Below are 16,962 nucleotides of genomic sequence, written 5' to 3'. Positions count from 1 at the left end.
GAATCTCGTCCATCTCCGAGACTCGTCCGTTGTGGAGAGCCGTGTCGAACTTTACGATTTCACTGATATACGAGCCGCTCGGTACAACACTGTTTATCATTCCGCACACCTCAGAAGGGGGCCCAGCGCGCAAGTCGTACTGCTATCCGTAGATGGCTTTTCGTCGGATCACGTACCTGGACGGTTGCGGTGGCAAGCCGCGCCGGTAGAAACCAGGGTAAAATCTGCGGTAGAACGCGGCGGGCCTCGTACGCAGGGAAGTCTCTCTCCTAGGCACTCGAAGAAGCGCTCTCTCTCGCTCCCGCGTGTCCTTGGACTTGAGCCCCGTTCACGGCCACAACCAACACAGAAATGCTGGGATTGCAAGGCGTGCGGCCACTTTTCCTGCCGGTACCACCAGGTGGGGGAATATACCCGGTTGCTGTTGGCAGGTGGAATGCTCAACATCACCGCAATGTACTCACGAATTATTAGTGCGACGGGACGCCCCCGGTGGAGGAGGGGGGCAGAGGCAAGAAGCCGATGATGGTGGAGGTGGCCATGGCGAAAGGGTGGGGAAAAGGATACAGAAGGAGGAAGGTACGAGGCCCTGCGATTCGGACTATCTACCGTGTGATTTCAAGTACGTTCACCAGCTCCACGCTTCCGCGGTTCCGCGGTTCCGCGGTTCCGCAGGACGTATCGTTCAGATTTCTGACCTCGCGCGAAAACTGACAAAGCTTACCGAATTGGACACCACCATTTGTAACAAATTTTCTCGCAAATTTTTTTAAAAACTCGAAATCAATTTACGTGTTCAATATAAAACGTTTTATTTTGTTTAATCAAATGAGCATGAATTCGTTATCAACAGAAAGTTATGTTAACCCTACAAACATAGGTTCAAGTTAAACATAGATTCAGTAGATATCTTTTCAGATAATTGAGTAAAAAATTTTTCTAACGATATTTTTATAGGATATGTATAATATAATATTCGTCGCTATTGAAAAAGCTAATTAATAATGTACGTGTTAAATTTGTCGAATTTATGTGAAGTGGCGCAGATGACGCTTGTATCCGAATAATCATAAATCAAAATATTCTGTACAATAATTACTTCCGTCTTCATATTATTTTCATATTTTTCTCAATACTGCAGATATAGCGCGAGAGAACGAAAGCGGAATTAGGATCGCGCTTCGACTTAATAGCCACTATGTAGGTGGACATCTTACTAACTTTATTACTATTAAACGACGCGGTTTGAAGTAGCGGTTTAGCTTTATGACGTAGTAAGATTGCATACGACATATCAACATGCGTGTGATGAGCGTATAATGGCGGTACTTGATGGTGAAGCTGCGGAGCTCTTTTATTCATCGACTGGGCGATCTGAAATTTCAACTATGCCATTGCCCATTCATTATTATCAGCGCTACTGTGCTAAAAACGAGATGTTATAATCATATTCATACTTGTGAATACAAATACGGCATGCATGCTAGTTTGCACACGATAGTGCACTCGTGCAATGATTCACCGCGATGACAACTCGTTTTTAATAAATAAATCAACTCTTTTATTTATTTGCCGACAGCATGCGGCAATTTATATTTTATTTAGCTATGTCATTATACCATTTTTTCGCGAAATATTATTAGGTGTTGGAATTAATTCGTAGCGTTTTACAAGTGATGGGAAGTACTTTCATTAATGTATTTTTTAATGCTCATGTGAAATAAATAACATTCTTTCATTAAAAAACGCTACGAATTAATTCCAACACCTAATATTATATGAAATAAAACATTATTTCTATGAATAATAAATTTGCCACTTTATACAATATAGTTCATAGGAATCTGTAATAATTGTAATGAAAAAAAATTATTGGTTTTTAATTTATCGTAATATTTTAAGTTTTTTAAGGGAATGCAAAACTCTCTTTTATTCTTATTAAATATATGGTTTTTAGTGTTGATTTTATTATACCTTATATGAACGTTGAAACAATTAATATAATAATAGCGAAAGATTTATCTTGAAATAAATAAGATACAAGAAAAAATTAATTTATTACATTTTTAATCCATTAAAAGTAGAAAACACATAATCTTCTAAATAAACTTTGATATCTCATTTATTTACGTTCATTTCTTATGTATAAATGTCGATGATAAAATAATTTGCGCAATTCTTGATAACGCAATTCGTGTCCATATTAGTGAGACACGAGCGCTGTGAGAGAGGAAATGTATAAGCAATTCCCATCCTTTGCAATGCGTCGAATATGTTAATAAGATCTACACTTAGAAAACAACTGAGTATTCCAATTAAACGCACGTTCTCAGAAAGGAACTACCAGGAGGACATTTACTTAACCGGAATACACTGATTATCTCATTTCGATAGTGTAATTGAACAGCACTATCTCACCGTCGATTATCATACTTGAAGATTCATATTAGTGAGTTCGCCTAAAGAATGCAGCATTACAAGACGGGAAAATTATTACAGCGACGAACTACTAATGAATACTCATTTAGATTCAACCCACAATTAGCATATTTCTCTTTTTGGTGTATAATTGAAGACTACTATCTCAGCTTAGTTTACACGCATGCTTGAGAGAGTTATGTCTCAAAAGAGTTTAAAGCTTTCAATAAAGAGCTTTATAAAGTTGTATCACATTCTGACTCAATATTCTACTAATGATGCTTGAATCTTCGATTCATTTCTTTGAAATGAAAAAATTTTCGCGAAAGATAATATTATGATTCTTTTATCGCTTACTTTATCTTATGTTCAATTTACTTTCGGAAAACTTAAAGAAATTTTTTTATTACAAGTTTTTGTTCGATTTCAAAAGAATTTGTGCTCAAATCGAATTTTCAAATACTCTGATTTCACTTTCCCGTCACCACTCATACGCTACCGTTAGTCTCCGTTTCGTTTCTAGAGCAATATTGTAATTAGCCAGCAAACATGGAATTGTTACATTTCCTGCACGGTATCGCGATACAAGTTAAACTACGGAATCTCGGGCTGACGTTATCTCGACGCAACGAGAGACGACGATTTCATGATTCGCCGTCAACAGGATACGATCCCGTTTTTTTAAATCGTGCGAATGCGCCGCATTAAAGCACATTAAACTGGATGTCGTAAATTTCGAAGTTACTTTGCGCTACATTGAGCCACGTAAAACGCTACATCGTACCGCATTGAAACCCAACCCGCGCCGCGGTTGTCGTCTGCGCGATTCTCATTCCTAGTAACCTGCTCGAAAGCTTTTTCGCAGCACGACGTCGCTGCCATTGCAGCCGTTGATTCGCGATCCCGCGCGTATCTGTAATTCGCCGGTCGTCATCATGCCCATCGTTAATCCCGTAACTTATTGTAATCCAGTTGCTAACTCGCTTAGTGGTCCGGTTAATAGTCCAAGAACTGCCTGAGACTGGATGAATGAGTAAGGAGGAAGTGGGACAACCGGATCATCGTCAAAGTCGCGATCTGTTAGGATATCTATAATGGCAGTTTCAAACAGGAATTTCTCTATTTTTCTCTCTCTCTTTAGATTTTATCCAGTGAATAGCAAATTGCCATTCATACAAATATTGATTTTTAATTCGAAACTCTGAAATTTGTTTTTGAAGTTTGCTTTGTAAGTGAAAATATAGACATTTTTTATTTTTTTTAAATAGGCAATACGTACGTAAATACAAGATATACTAAAAGAATTATTACTACGAAAAGAAGATGATAATTTAACTATAAAAAGTTTATTATTTCTTACATATTTCTACATTATATATAAATATATAAGTTATTCATAAGACTCTTTTATTTTTTTTTAATTCAAATTTATTCAAATAGGCAACTCACCACTAGGTATTAAACACATTGTATTAAATATTCCAGTTATTTTCTGATTAGAATTTAACTATGAGTTATTTCATGAATTGTGGCTATTAAACATGCATTTATGTAAAATCCATTTCGAATTAATCTGAATCACTAGAATTGAATGAACTAGTATCGTGGATAAGAACTGCATATCGCGGTTTAATTTTCTCCATATTAAATCTCATCATCGATTTTTCTACTAAATGAGTACATACAAGAAATGATATTCAGTGAATACCCAGGGCGATGATTTTGCACGACACGGTGCTGGCCATCTTTCACGCGACGTGTCTTGTTTAACGGATCACGGGTACCTGTACCCGGCGAATTCTCTTGTTGCAATCAGTGGACCCTGGACGAACTCGTTTAGTTATTTCGCGGATTAACATATTTGCGACGCGGGCCCCTCGGGGTACGAACTGTAAATTGGGAAGCGGGTAAGTGTGGCATAACGCGTGACGAGCGTGCGCGCCAAGTATTACACGAGCACGTTGATGTCTACGTATATGCATAAATTCCTCCTGTATTCGCATACGAGAGGTGTACCTGGAGATTATAGAACGTGCGTTTAGAGATTTGGTGAATCTTCAAAAGCTTAATATACATAAATTTTTCCTTCCAGAGAAGACGATAAACTAAAACGATATATAAAACAACTTTTGTAGCATCCTATACACAAATAAATTTTGGTTTTTCAAAAATTTTCGAAGCGTTATTTAACGAATGTACGTATAGATCGCGGTAAACCGATATCTCAAATAAAAAATGGATAATCCAGTAAAAAAATACGTACATGTAAACGAAAAATTTGCAAAGCTGGATTTTTCAAAGTCCGGGGAGTTTCGTAGTCGGCTTTCATGTATACGCATACATCAATTTCCCGTATTATATTCATCCTGATCGTTATTGCACGCAACAAAACGAGTTCAGTCATGTCTTATACACTACAATATCTTAATGTCACAAAATCAAGATTTGTTTGGTAAGGATAATAAGGTAATTCAACGTTCTGAGATTTAATATTACAATCAGCTATGTGAAATGGATTATATCTCATGTTTCTAATCAGCATAAAATATACGGCGAAGTTAAATTAGCTGATACACGGTGCCCGTTACATTTCTTGTGGGTGTTGGGAGGCACGGATAGGTAAACGACAATGATTTGTTTTAGATTTTGCTCTTCCTCGTCTAATCGTTTACTAGATGTTCTGAGAATTATGTAGTTGGTATAGTCAGAATTATGTCATTTCAAATGCCGGAAGCCAAACTCCTTATGCCATGTGAGATGATATAACACTATTTTTTAAATTGATTATATATAATTACGATTTTATCATAATTTCTTTATTTATCATAAATTCTTAACATTGTGAATTTAATACTAGGAAGTTTTGAAATGGCAAAATGAGATTTTCTTAGATAAAAATAATATATGTTTTTACATTATACGAAAGGATGCATTCCTGTTTCATAAATATGCTCTTTTTTTAGTAAGTATAACGTTGGAACATGGCAGAGTCGCTATTAGTCTTAAAAGTGATCTTTATTAGAAAGACTCGTTTTATAACAATATAACACGATAATATCCTGTATATCAAATTTTTAAAATAATTTTCGTGCATTTTATCAATAAGTAATATTGCATTTTAGAAAAAAAATTTATTTTTCTTTTTTTTTTTTTAGAAGAAAATTTTGTGTATTCGTTCGAAAATTCCACTTCAATATGTCAGTATATTGTTATATTTTTTTCACGTTGTAATTTGTATTTACCACATTTTGAGCACGGTATAGAATGTTATCAATTTATATATTTTTGATAACCGTCAATTTTATTATGTAAATATGTAATATACAATAGCGTATAGCGAATACTGTTATTAAATAACATTTAATACTTTAGGAAAACTTTATATTCGATGAAGTGAAATTAACTACTTTTACCATCAGTGTGTAAAAAAATCATCAAAGGGACAGATCAGTCAAATCGCAAAACGATTGCGTTATCGATAAATTATTACAGTAGATTCAAATTAAATGGTTAGATTATCGACCGAAATCCAATTTTCGCATATTTTGCACTTTATGGTAACTATGTAATGAGTCTTATCGGATGCGCATATACGTAACTGACAATAAAGTAAAATTTAAGAGCTTGTGTGAACGTGGTATCTATTTCGGATAACCCAAACAAGGTATTAAACTGCTGACGGACGCTATATTTGCCCTGCTTCTGGTTGTCAAGCAACCAGGGATAGATACAGCGATTAACCACTGGAGGGACGATAGATGCAATGAGATGTCAGAGGGTGTGTGCAGCGGCATGCCATTAATGCACTCCAATGACTGCTTATCGGTTATCAGTATCATAAGTGGTATCTATATATTTAAGCAATCCTGTTTGCGAGATGTTTATATTTTCTAAGATATCTCTGAGAGAACCAGTTGATCCACAGATATTCAGTCTCCTTTTTAACCTTAGATATTTATCTCACGCTATTCCGATTTTTTTTTAATAAAATAAATAACATGCTTATGCTTCACATAGTTATTTTATATTTGTCATTTCGATTTATTCACTGATTTATGCATACACGATTGCAAATAGGAGATACGGAGTAATTTTACGAATCAGTTGTATACCAGTTTATTATAACGAATCGTAAAAACTATAAAAAAAAGTTCTGGTTCCAAACTCTCTCTCAATAAGTCCCTTTTTAAAAATTCAACGTTTTCCCCCCGTCACACCTGTTTGCGCGAAATGCAAAACTGGATCCAACCGATAATTACTTGTTCCATCGGAAAACAACGTTTGTTACCAAAGCCTTTCAAAAGGGTAGTGTTTATAAAATCATTAAATTTCATCTAACTGTCAATCTCTCTGTTCCATCAATCTACTGATACACAGTGAACCGTCAGATACTGTGTACTTGTCGCTCCCATTGTGACGCTCGGACTGCAATATTGATTCGCTGCAGTGTCCCAACGATTCTCGTTTTTGTACAGATGTTTTTGATGTAGCATTGAATGGCCGTATTTGCGTAGCGGAGGTGAACAGCGTGTTTTACGTGTGTAATTGTTCAAAGCCACGGAATCAAGAAACTTGCGGTAGTAAAGAGTTCACAAATATTTCGCAAAAGGAATCATTTCATTTTCTCTCTCTCTCTCTCTCTCTCTCTCTCTCTCTCTCTTTTTGAGTGCATACCAACATGTTTGCTTATAATCCTTTCAAGTATTCCCGAGTAAAACGCAATACGAAATCAGACGAGAAAAACAGGCTTTATTCACGGATTAATCAAGATATACATACATTTAATATAATCTCTTCAATGAATATTAATTAAGCGTTAAATCAATATTGAATTGAGATATTAATGATAAGCTAAGATTCTGTCTGACTGCACCGAGATATAAGAAAAGCGAGTTATGCCATGTCAGGTTTTCATTCTTTAAAAGGAAGCGTTTATCCGCTTATATTTATATAAATGCACAATGGATAGTGGTTCCTCTAGATAGGCCATAAGCTCTGGATGTTTTAGCGTAAAGTAGCTTTTATCTTCTCCTACGTACTTTCATAGCAGTGACGAGCCAACTAGACGCAAGATTCCGGCTGCGTGGGCCGCATAATGCTCGTTGCTGGCACTTGCAAAGTAATTCTTGTTCATTATCGATTGGTCGGCTCGCTCAAACGGTTTCGGTTCGCACATGTCCGGATAGGTTTTTGACGCCTGTCAAACGTGCGAACGTACATAAGGCTTATGCCGCGAGCACAGTGCCTTCGTAGCTCGTCACAAAGCTGCTGTTTATGAGTAATTACACGTTTACTGGCGTTCTCGATAAATTACCTCGCCGGTAGCCAGTAACTTTACGACAGGTGAAAAGCGATTAATGGCCGTGTTACGTTGCAGCTTATAAATGCAAGTCGTGATCGTCCATTTTCAGCCGACTTTTCGCCGACCTCTCTATCCTCTCTTACCCCTCGTTTAATCCCTGCTGCAACGAGACATCGGAACAAAAAGCTTCTCTTGCTTCTTTCTTCTCTATCTTTCGTTCTCATTCTCATAGTCTATCTTCCTCTCCCCCCCCCCTCTCTCTCTCTTTCTCTTCTTTCTCTGGCTTCCGTCACTTCTGAACAAAAAGCGATATTCCGGCGCGCCACGCCGTAAAGAAAGTAATCGCTTACGGGCTTTCTCGCGCCTCGCTCTGTCTCGCGAGGTGTTGCGGCCTAATTGAGTCTGTTTGTAATCCTGCTTATGGATCTTTATGAAAGGGAAGGTTTACAGGCGCAACATAAACCCCTCCATCCATCAACCAAGAGCGGCAGCTAAAGACCTCATCAGTTCCGGTGCTAGCAAACACGGTGTCCTCGGTGATAAGCTTTAACCGGGGATAGAAGAGGAGAAGACGCGGACACGACGTCCAAGGTGCGCCAGGCAAAAATTCACATAGCTCACCCCTGTCACCTCGCGCCCTTACGTCGGAGATCTTATCTCTGACGTGTCGTCAGATTTATCTGAGCATTAAGAACGCACGTCGTGAGGACACGTCGCGTCTATAGTGGCGTGTTTAGGAGAAAATAGAATAAATACGTCTATTAATGGTGCGCCGCACGGTACAAACATTTTTACTGTCGCGACCGCCCGCCGCCGATGCTTCATTACAGAGTTATGCGCGATATTCTAGCGGCGCTTATCGGCATCTATACCGTAGCGGGGCTTTGAAGAAACTGTCCCTTATTTCCTCTGACTACTAGGCTCGTTAGGAATCAAGGAGGATTAATGTCTACGTCTCGCGTTGAGCCTTGGTTAGTTGCGAAGACCGTCGCGTCTGAAACTTCCGGTTTGGAAGCTAGAGTATACGACCGTTCGTGTAAAAATTTGCGAATAATGACTTTAGCTTTTTCACGAAGGAATCACGGAGGAGTTATGAAAGCCGTTTTAATAAAATTTCCCACCGAGTGCAACTATATAAGCGTGTCACTCCTCACGCAAAGAACGAGGCCGCGTGGCTAAACTCCTTCTCAGAACGGAAGACTTAATTTCCAGTGTTGTCTATCAATTTCATCTATGGCGTGTTTTTAGTTTAACATCTGCTTTCCGCAATGCTGCACGTCTCATCGTCTCGCGCATTGTCATCGCAGGACTTTATGTACACTAAATAAATTCCCCTTCGTCCTCACGGTGACACGCACGCGATGAATGCGAGATGGTGCAGGAATTTACGCGAGGCTCAACAACGCTGAGTACGTGCGGGCGAAGTAGCGAGCGTGTTGGAGTATAATGAACCCTTCGTGCGCGCGCGATAATCCCGATGAAACTCCACTTCCCGAAGTGCGTTTTCCTGGGAGCGCGCGAAAGAGGAGGCAAGTCCTACCTTCTTTCTGAAAGGAATCTCCGAGGATAATCTGAGCCTCCCCCCCCCCCTAGTATATTCTTATTCCGTTCCCGCATCAAGCCTCAATGGCATCGATTTATCACTGTGCTTCGTAGGCAAACTGTTTGTCCCATGTGAAGATAGGTGGAAAGAGCGACCGCGTACGTGCATTTTCCTCCTTCACATCCACATACATACATAGCATACATGTGTGAGGCGCGTAACGCATGTATGCCCTTAGGACAAAGCTTTTAAAAATCTCTCAGTATCTTCAGCAGTGCACTTTCTAACAGTACGCTTCGCTTATACACGTACAAGTACTAGGGCACAATATTCATGGTGCGTAACCACTTTGCTCTATAGGTGGAGTAATGACAAATCAATTTCTCGACGAAGCGTTTCCTGACCGATCACTCGACTGCTCGGTCGATCGGTGGCGGTGGCGGTGGCGGTGACGGTGACGGTGGCGACGTTGGCTCGTTTCATCTGGAAGACCTCGGCCCTGCAACCGCAACCGTAGCTGCGGTGCGGCAGCTCATCGACGGCAGCTAGCCAATATCGCCTATGTCGCGGCACGTCGCTTCGAGGCCCGTTCTAAGATCGCCCACGCCCTATATGTTCTCGACTCGCCGGGTATCGCAACAAATTATGCGCGCGTATATATACCGCTCGTTCGTTCCCAGAAAAGACAACCTGATGCATGGAACCGGTGCGCGACTACATGGTTTTACCCCTTTATTCTTTTCGTACCTTCAACGAAGAGAGGCCGCTCTCTTGGCGCACACGCCTAAGCTGGATGGATATTAGAAATTCAAAGCTGCACATCCGCTATGGCGTGCAGTGTTACGGTCCGTCCAGGCGGATTTATTCTACGCATCTTCATTACGATCGATGCCGTTACGTACAATATGTTAAATTTCCTCGTTTTTCTTTGAATCGTCTAATGCCGAGATGCTACACCCGATACATAAAATTTGAAGTGGAAATTGTCTACTAAAAGAAATATACGAGTAATGAAATTTGCAGAAACTCGTCGTTATCTTTTTTCTTAATTCGTATATTTCTTGAATAAAAAAGAATTGGTAATTGCAAGGATAAAATATGGGATTCGTAAATTTAATTGCTGATGAACTGGAGATAAACGACACCTCTTAGACGTTTTAAAATTATAAAAAGGCAGAAAAGAATTATCTGAATACCGTAAAGTTAATCGAGAGATCGGTATAAAAAAAATATCGCAACCGCTCATTAATACGCTCAACTGAGATTCTGATAAGGCTGTAAACGTGTTTCTGAGTTGTTTAAGTGCTTCGCAAAGCGGTACAATTTACTAACTTATAACGGCCTTTGTGCCGTTGGTAATAGTGTCGAGATAATTTTTGTTGATGCCACGACCAGTCGCGGCTATGAATAGGAAGTTTATGTTCATATTCAATGTAAATTTCATATTTTCGCCTTGTTCCCAATCTCACAGGTTTCAACTTCTTTTTTCTTGCTGTCGTGTGATTTACGCGATGCGAATCGCCGCAAGCGTCGACGGATTTAAGTTACGTACTGTGATGTTACAGCAAGCTGATTATTATAATCGGTTATCTAATCGCGAACAGGTCTTCGATAAAGAGGAACATAAATTTAAAGTAGAATGATAATGGTGCATTTTTCATTACCACGCTGTACAATTCAGTGCAAGTCGATATTTTAAAATACACGTAGACATAAATTTACATTTTTATACATCTATATTTTATCCGATATCCATTAACATAATTAAAGTCATGATTTATGTTCTGTTATGAATCTAGTTATAAGTATATGACGTGCCTTTTAAATATTAAATGCAATTTCCAATTTTTCTGTTTACGAACTTTATATTTGACATATGAATGTTATTAAAATAGTTTCACTAAGATCTCTTCGTGTAGCATATAATAAATATTTGTTGAAAATATTTACTTTTTAAATTTCTTGGAGTGAAATCTCATCTCCCATCTCGTAAAAGAGTTAAAATATCGCTACTATTGAAAAATAGAGAAAAATTTGCCCTAGAGTGGCATAAGAGTGGCAGATTTTCACTCTTTTTTTTTTTATTCCAAAGGAAAGAAATCTCACTCCTTTTTTCAGAATGAATTTCACTCCAAAAGCGTGAAATCTCACTTAAAAAAAAAGGAATTAAAATCTGCTCTTATTCAAATTTTTCACTCCTTTCCAATATAGCAATATTTATACGAACATTTGTTGAGCTTTTTATAAATCCGGAGCAATAAAAAGTTACTCTGTTTCTCAAAGACCTTTATTGCTGAAGAGTTAAAATTCATGTTGCTGGTGGAAGGCTAAGTAAATTTTGATGTAATTAATCCTTTGACGCATAAATTTTTTAAAACGATAAAGAGAATAAAATTTTTTCATATTTATTATATTAGTTATTATATTTTTTATAATAATAACGATAACTGTTAGCATAATAAGTTATTCTACGAAAGAGAATACAAACACTTGCAATCATTCTGGAGCCGTACATATACGATCATACACGATCTGACATTCTTTAGCTCAGTCATGTATAGGGCCATACGCGTCAAAGGTTAATTACATCAAAATATAAAAATAATATAAAAAATTTTTTATATATGTACCGTAAGTTCAATCAGCGAATTTCGCAGTATATCAAGTCAAATTACCGCTAACAAAAATAACTATCTCACAACACATCCGTGACAGAACATACATTCGATTTAAAAAATGTCGGTAGTTCAAGAAGGTTTGTGCCCTTTCGGTCATTAGTCACGGATGTCAAATGCGATATGTACGACCGGTTCTTAAAGGCAACGACTGGTTTTCGTGGACGAAAACGGTAGCGGCTGACGTAAGGAGCCGACATAACGGCACGTGTCGAGTCACGGTTACACCATTGACCCCCATTCGGGGTCTGGGGCTACCGAATTGTTACGCGGACAATTTTTTACGGGAGATTCCGGGGGTGCCTTTATATCAGCACGCATACCAAATCGGAGGAACGCGTTGGCCGTAAAGGCTGCGTCCGCTCCAAAATGCGGAACAGTTACCTGCAGCCACGTCTAGGCGGACGGGCATTTGATTACACGTCTACCTGCGTTCCGTTGCGATCGCATCGGTTGAATACAAAAGACAGCTCCGTAACTAAAGTGCGAATAAATAGTCGTGGGTATTGGTGTTCTGCACCTGTAGGCGAACAAAAAAGTCACACACGTCCGCGTGGATTTGTAAGATACGGTAACGGGAAATGCCAGTAAGAATGCCGGAAAAACAGTATCATGCAGCATGTGAATCTACATAATGAATCCATGTAAATTCACATTCATCTACATTTACTACTCAGTATTTTCCGTTTCCACATTTCACAGATACATTCGCGACCGTCAATTTGTAGACGTACTTTCACTGGTACACATAAGCATATGCGTGTTCTAGTATGTGTGTGTTTACTCTGCGTAATTATAATCCGCTTCGTGCATACTTTGACGGTATTCCGAAGACCGAATGCAAATTTCGTTCGCCTTTCCCTCATTCGTGCATACCTCGTTCTAACGTTTCTTCAATTGAAAACGGTTTGCGCTTCGCTTGTGGTTCGTGTTGCAAAACACACGTTTCCTCGATCAAAAGAATTCACGTGCTTTTTATTTCGTGGTGTAAACCAAAGTAGAACTAGGAAAACGCGCTGTTCCTTTTAGCCAGGATATGGGACTATAGTTCCAGTTGTTTGCCTCCGAATTGAACTTTCCTTCGCTTCTCGCACGATAATTCTGTATAAAATTTCGGTCATATAATCATCGCAGATAAATCGCTCCTATAAGACGATCAAATCAATTCAAAACTACATATACGTAAGATAAGATTGAAATTATTTCTGGTATACACCATGAAACATTTCATTTGCATCGTAATAAAAAATCGTAAAACGTCGTTGGATATGATCAATATTTTCACGCGACATAGTTCTCGTTATAACGGAATTTCGCTTGAATGTTATAATCCATCTTGGATACACAAGTATGTAGACGTAGTCATTGTATCAGGGAAAGGATTAAAGATAACGGCCGCGGTAACTAAACGCGAATATCTAAGTTCGTGGGTACAGACGAAACCTAAACGGTACTAGTGGCAAGAATATTCATTCGATGTCACGATAGTACTCGTATCATCTCGGCATCTATCCATTTCATTAACATTTTCCCTAATTAGCTAAATGATTAATTACTTTGAGACTTGCGGTATCTATTGTAACTAGTTATTTTTAATTACAAGTCCCCAATTGCTTAAACGTTAAAATTTAAATATTAAAATATTTATAATTTATAATTTAATATTTATAATTTATAATTTATAATTTAATCTTTATAATTTAAATATTAAATATTAAAATTTAGTTTCGATTTATTGTACTATATCGATCATTATTTGTTTTCGTAAAGTTAAATTATGATATTCGATATGGTATGCCGAGGTGATATGATCTCGATATGTAAAGATTTAATTAAGAGTAATGGCAATATATAATGGCAGATGTAAGGCAATATATAGACTAGCTGTACCCCAATTAGTAACCAATGCGTGATAAGATTTTCCAGCTTTATCTAAGCATTCCTTTACTCGCTTGGACATATTCACAGGGATTTGGTTCACACTTCGCTTGTAAAGAATCTCGCTATTAAGGGAAGATATTCATACGGCTATAAAAGTACACATAACCGTTAACATTGTCGGGCATCGACCGACCCAGAGTCATTTTTCGGTCGCGAAGTGTGAAACTTATGGGGATAGAGATCAGTCCTCAGTCCCCGTGCTCCCATTCCATGAATGTAAAGTTACCAAGAGAACAGTTCGGGGCTGACCATTAAAACTGGTTCGAGTCAATTTCCACTTCCACCTTGTACGATACGACGTGTAATTCGCTTGACCGCGTTGCCGTTTGATTTGTTGAATAATTCGCACGTACACATCGAGAGGGCCATTGCAAAAACGAGAAATACGAATATAGGTAACAGCGTTACATTAACATACGAGGCTTCCCATTTGCAGCCTATAACTTATTCAATCGATGATATGGCATGCATCTGATACGAACGAGTATGTGTGAAATTTATGAAGAAATCATTTCTTTGCTACAGCCGTCTATATCGATACGGCAAACAGATGCCTTATAGCCGATGCTATGCTGTATGTGATAGTGTATGATCGTTCCTAATTTAAAAAAATAAAAAGAGGAACGGAGACACATAGAATTTGTGTGTGTGTGTGTGTGTGTGTGTGTGTGTGTGTGTGGAGACAACTGCATTTATTAGTTTCAGACATCTCCAACACGTTCTTTCGCGATCGTTTCAATTAAATGTATAAATTTAAAACGATATTATTATCATTTAGATAGTATTATTAAAATTATACGCGTTACGTTTATAGCATATTCGCAACTATTCAATATCTCTACTTTAACCTCAAAGAAAGAAAGTTTCTTGCGAAGAATTCACATAGATATGGGAAAGTTAAATCTCTTACTCTGATGACACCGCGGTATCGTCGCTCATTCGTATCGAAAGTATGAACGAACATGTCCGATGATAAGCAATGTACGTGCGTGCGCATATAAATAAGATTCTTGGAAAGGCGCAAATCGGCGAAAGGAAGAGCAAAAGAAGCCCCGCGCGATTCCGGTCTCGTTCAATCGCGTTCTCATCCTCGCGTAGGGAGAAACGCGCGCGATCAGTTTCGTCGTGTGACTTCTGATCGAGCGACCACGGTACGAGGAGAGGAAGACAGGACTGAAAGAACGCGCTTGCCACGAGTGAATTTGCATTAAGGTCGGTGTGCAAGACTTCCTTGTCGTGCCAATGGCGCGATGCTTTTCCGCGTTGCGACGTTTTTCCCCGCCGGCGATCACGCCTCTGGTACGCGCGATTTCCGCGCGAGAGTTGCTTCGCGAACGATGATGTCCAGCTATCAATTATGCGCCGAGAAGGTGAAAGGGACCGAAAACATCTGCGGTTCGTAATGGAATCTTAATTGTCGTCTATTGAAGCAGACTTCAGTTAACCAAGCTTTTTCTTTCAAGGTCGATCTGTTATGCAAATCAGAGTTTCTTCTTACATAAATGCGATTTAAGAGGAAACCCTGCAGATATTCTTTATAGTTGTAAATATTTCTGGTAAAAGTTAACGTCAACGTTTGTGCAATGCTATATAGATGGTGATATTTGTTACTCCGTTATTGTATGTGTCTATAATATGCATTGATTGGCAATTTGTAACAAAAATAAACATTTGCTATAATTTAGAGATGTATAAAATATTGTTTTCGTTTGTTGTTGTCTAGTTTAAAGTAAATAGTACAACAAAACAATGTTTTAGTGGATATAGACAATTAATATACTAATTATTTGTTTTTTAATTCTATCTTAAACGCGAATTGAAAGTCAATAGAGAACTAATGTTTAACTATGAATATTATATTTTGAATATAACACATTATAGTTTTCTTATTTGGTTTTTTTCTCATTTTAAATACATAATTATTTAAAAAGATGAACTTTATATATAATTTTTAAATTCATACATGGATACCAGCAACATAATTCCCATTTACATACATATAGTTGGCCGAGCGGTATCGATATTACCGATTATTATTAGCCATTTTAAAGATAAAATTCATTACACCAGGTGTGACTTCTATTTTCAGAAATTTTACCAAATTTTTTAATTGAAAATAAAAACGTTTCGCATTTTTTTATGCTGCAATATTTAATTCCAACGTATTTTTAATTACTTCGGCGGGCAGTTTCAAAAGCAAAAAATTGCTTCGATATCGTTACAGAGATTTAATTGGAAGCGAAATTCAATTCCGTGTCTGACATACGAAATGTTTTTGTATTTTTTAGCTACTTAAACTTCTGGTAGTAATTTCGGCGAGCGTACGAAATTCGCATTCGTTCCTGCAAACGAAATATGTGCATTTAACGCGTTATTACTATTCATAACTAATTTACGATCTGGTGAAAGCATTACACTCCCGAAGATCCTTCTAAAATCTCTTGGTAACAACGGATTCTCAACGGACTCGCTTCCAACTGGAAAGTAAAAGCATTCTGAAATCCTGACGTATGTATCGTCATCGCGTGCACCAATTTTACCGCATCATAGTAGCAGTAGCCACCTGTGCTAGAAGGTGACCCTGAAACGCAAGGGTGACCTCGAACTTATACGGTCCTACTCGAAACCTCAAGGGCGTTCGCCGCATCCTCTCTCGCGCGAGTACGCGCGTACGTGCACGCGGCTGATAAGAGGATCATTCCAGGTAACGTCGTATAACCGGGCAGGTAATGTAGCGTACGGACATGGTCGCGAGAGCACGCCGACGGTGCGAGACGGAGCGAAGACGGCCGTACTGGAACAGAGAGAAACGACGGAGGCGAGTGATGCGCTGACGGCGAACGGGGTATGCGGAGGCCCCCGCTACTAGCAACGACTAGTTACACGTATGAAATAATCTATTATCTGGATGGGGAGTTATCTGGTGCGGGCATTGAATCGCCAAGGCCGTGGAGGAGCGGCGATGTCGACGGAAGGAGTGGGACGGGATGACGGGGAGCGGCGGTAGCAGTAAGAGACGGAACGAGATACACGTAGCGTTAAGGTGGAAACAGAGAGGGGGGAAAGAAAGAGAAAGAAGACAA

The 16,962-nt window shown here is 38.6% G+C and overlaps 2 protein-coding genes across 6 annotated transcripts in view; one reads left to right on the top strand and one right to left on the bottom strand.

The window, feature by feature from the left end:
• The window catches only part of neo (ZP and PAN domain-containing protein neyo), a 179,884-nt gene extending 178,248 nt beyond the window's left edge, over positions 1-1,636 (bottom strand). The window contains exon 1 of the mRNA XM_011065882.2: positions 177-1,636. The gene's annotated coding sequence lies outside the window, so the exon portion shown is untranslated. The remainder of the gene's footprint in view (positions 1-176) is intronic.
• The window catches only part of Atg16 (Autophagy-related 16), a 408,498-nt gene that overhangs the window by 346,389 nt on the left and 45,147 nt on the right, over positions 1-16,962 (top strand). Inside the window, exon 1 of one of the 5 annotated variants that reach the window (XM_087410142.1) lies at positions 8,292-8,311. The exons of the other annotated variants lie outside the window; for them this stretch is intronic. The gene's annotated coding sequence lies outside the window, so the exon portion shown is untranslated. Of the gene's footprint in view, positions 1-8,291; positions 8,312-16,962 lie in introns of those variants that run through there. 5 annotated transcript variants of the gene reach the window in all.

The sequence above is a fragment of the Acromyrmex echinatior genome, chromosome 10 (assembly GCF_024713525.1).
Source record: "Acromyrmex echinatior isolate Ae372 chromosome 10, ASM2471352v2, whole genome shotgun sequence".
Classification (NCBI taxonomy): domain Eukaryota; kingdom Metazoa; phylum Arthropoda; class Insecta; order Hymenoptera; family Formicidae; genus Acromyrmex; species Acromyrmex echinatior.
Note: the sequence above shows the minus strand (reverse complement) of the source record. Positions and strands in the feature narration are given on the sequence as shown.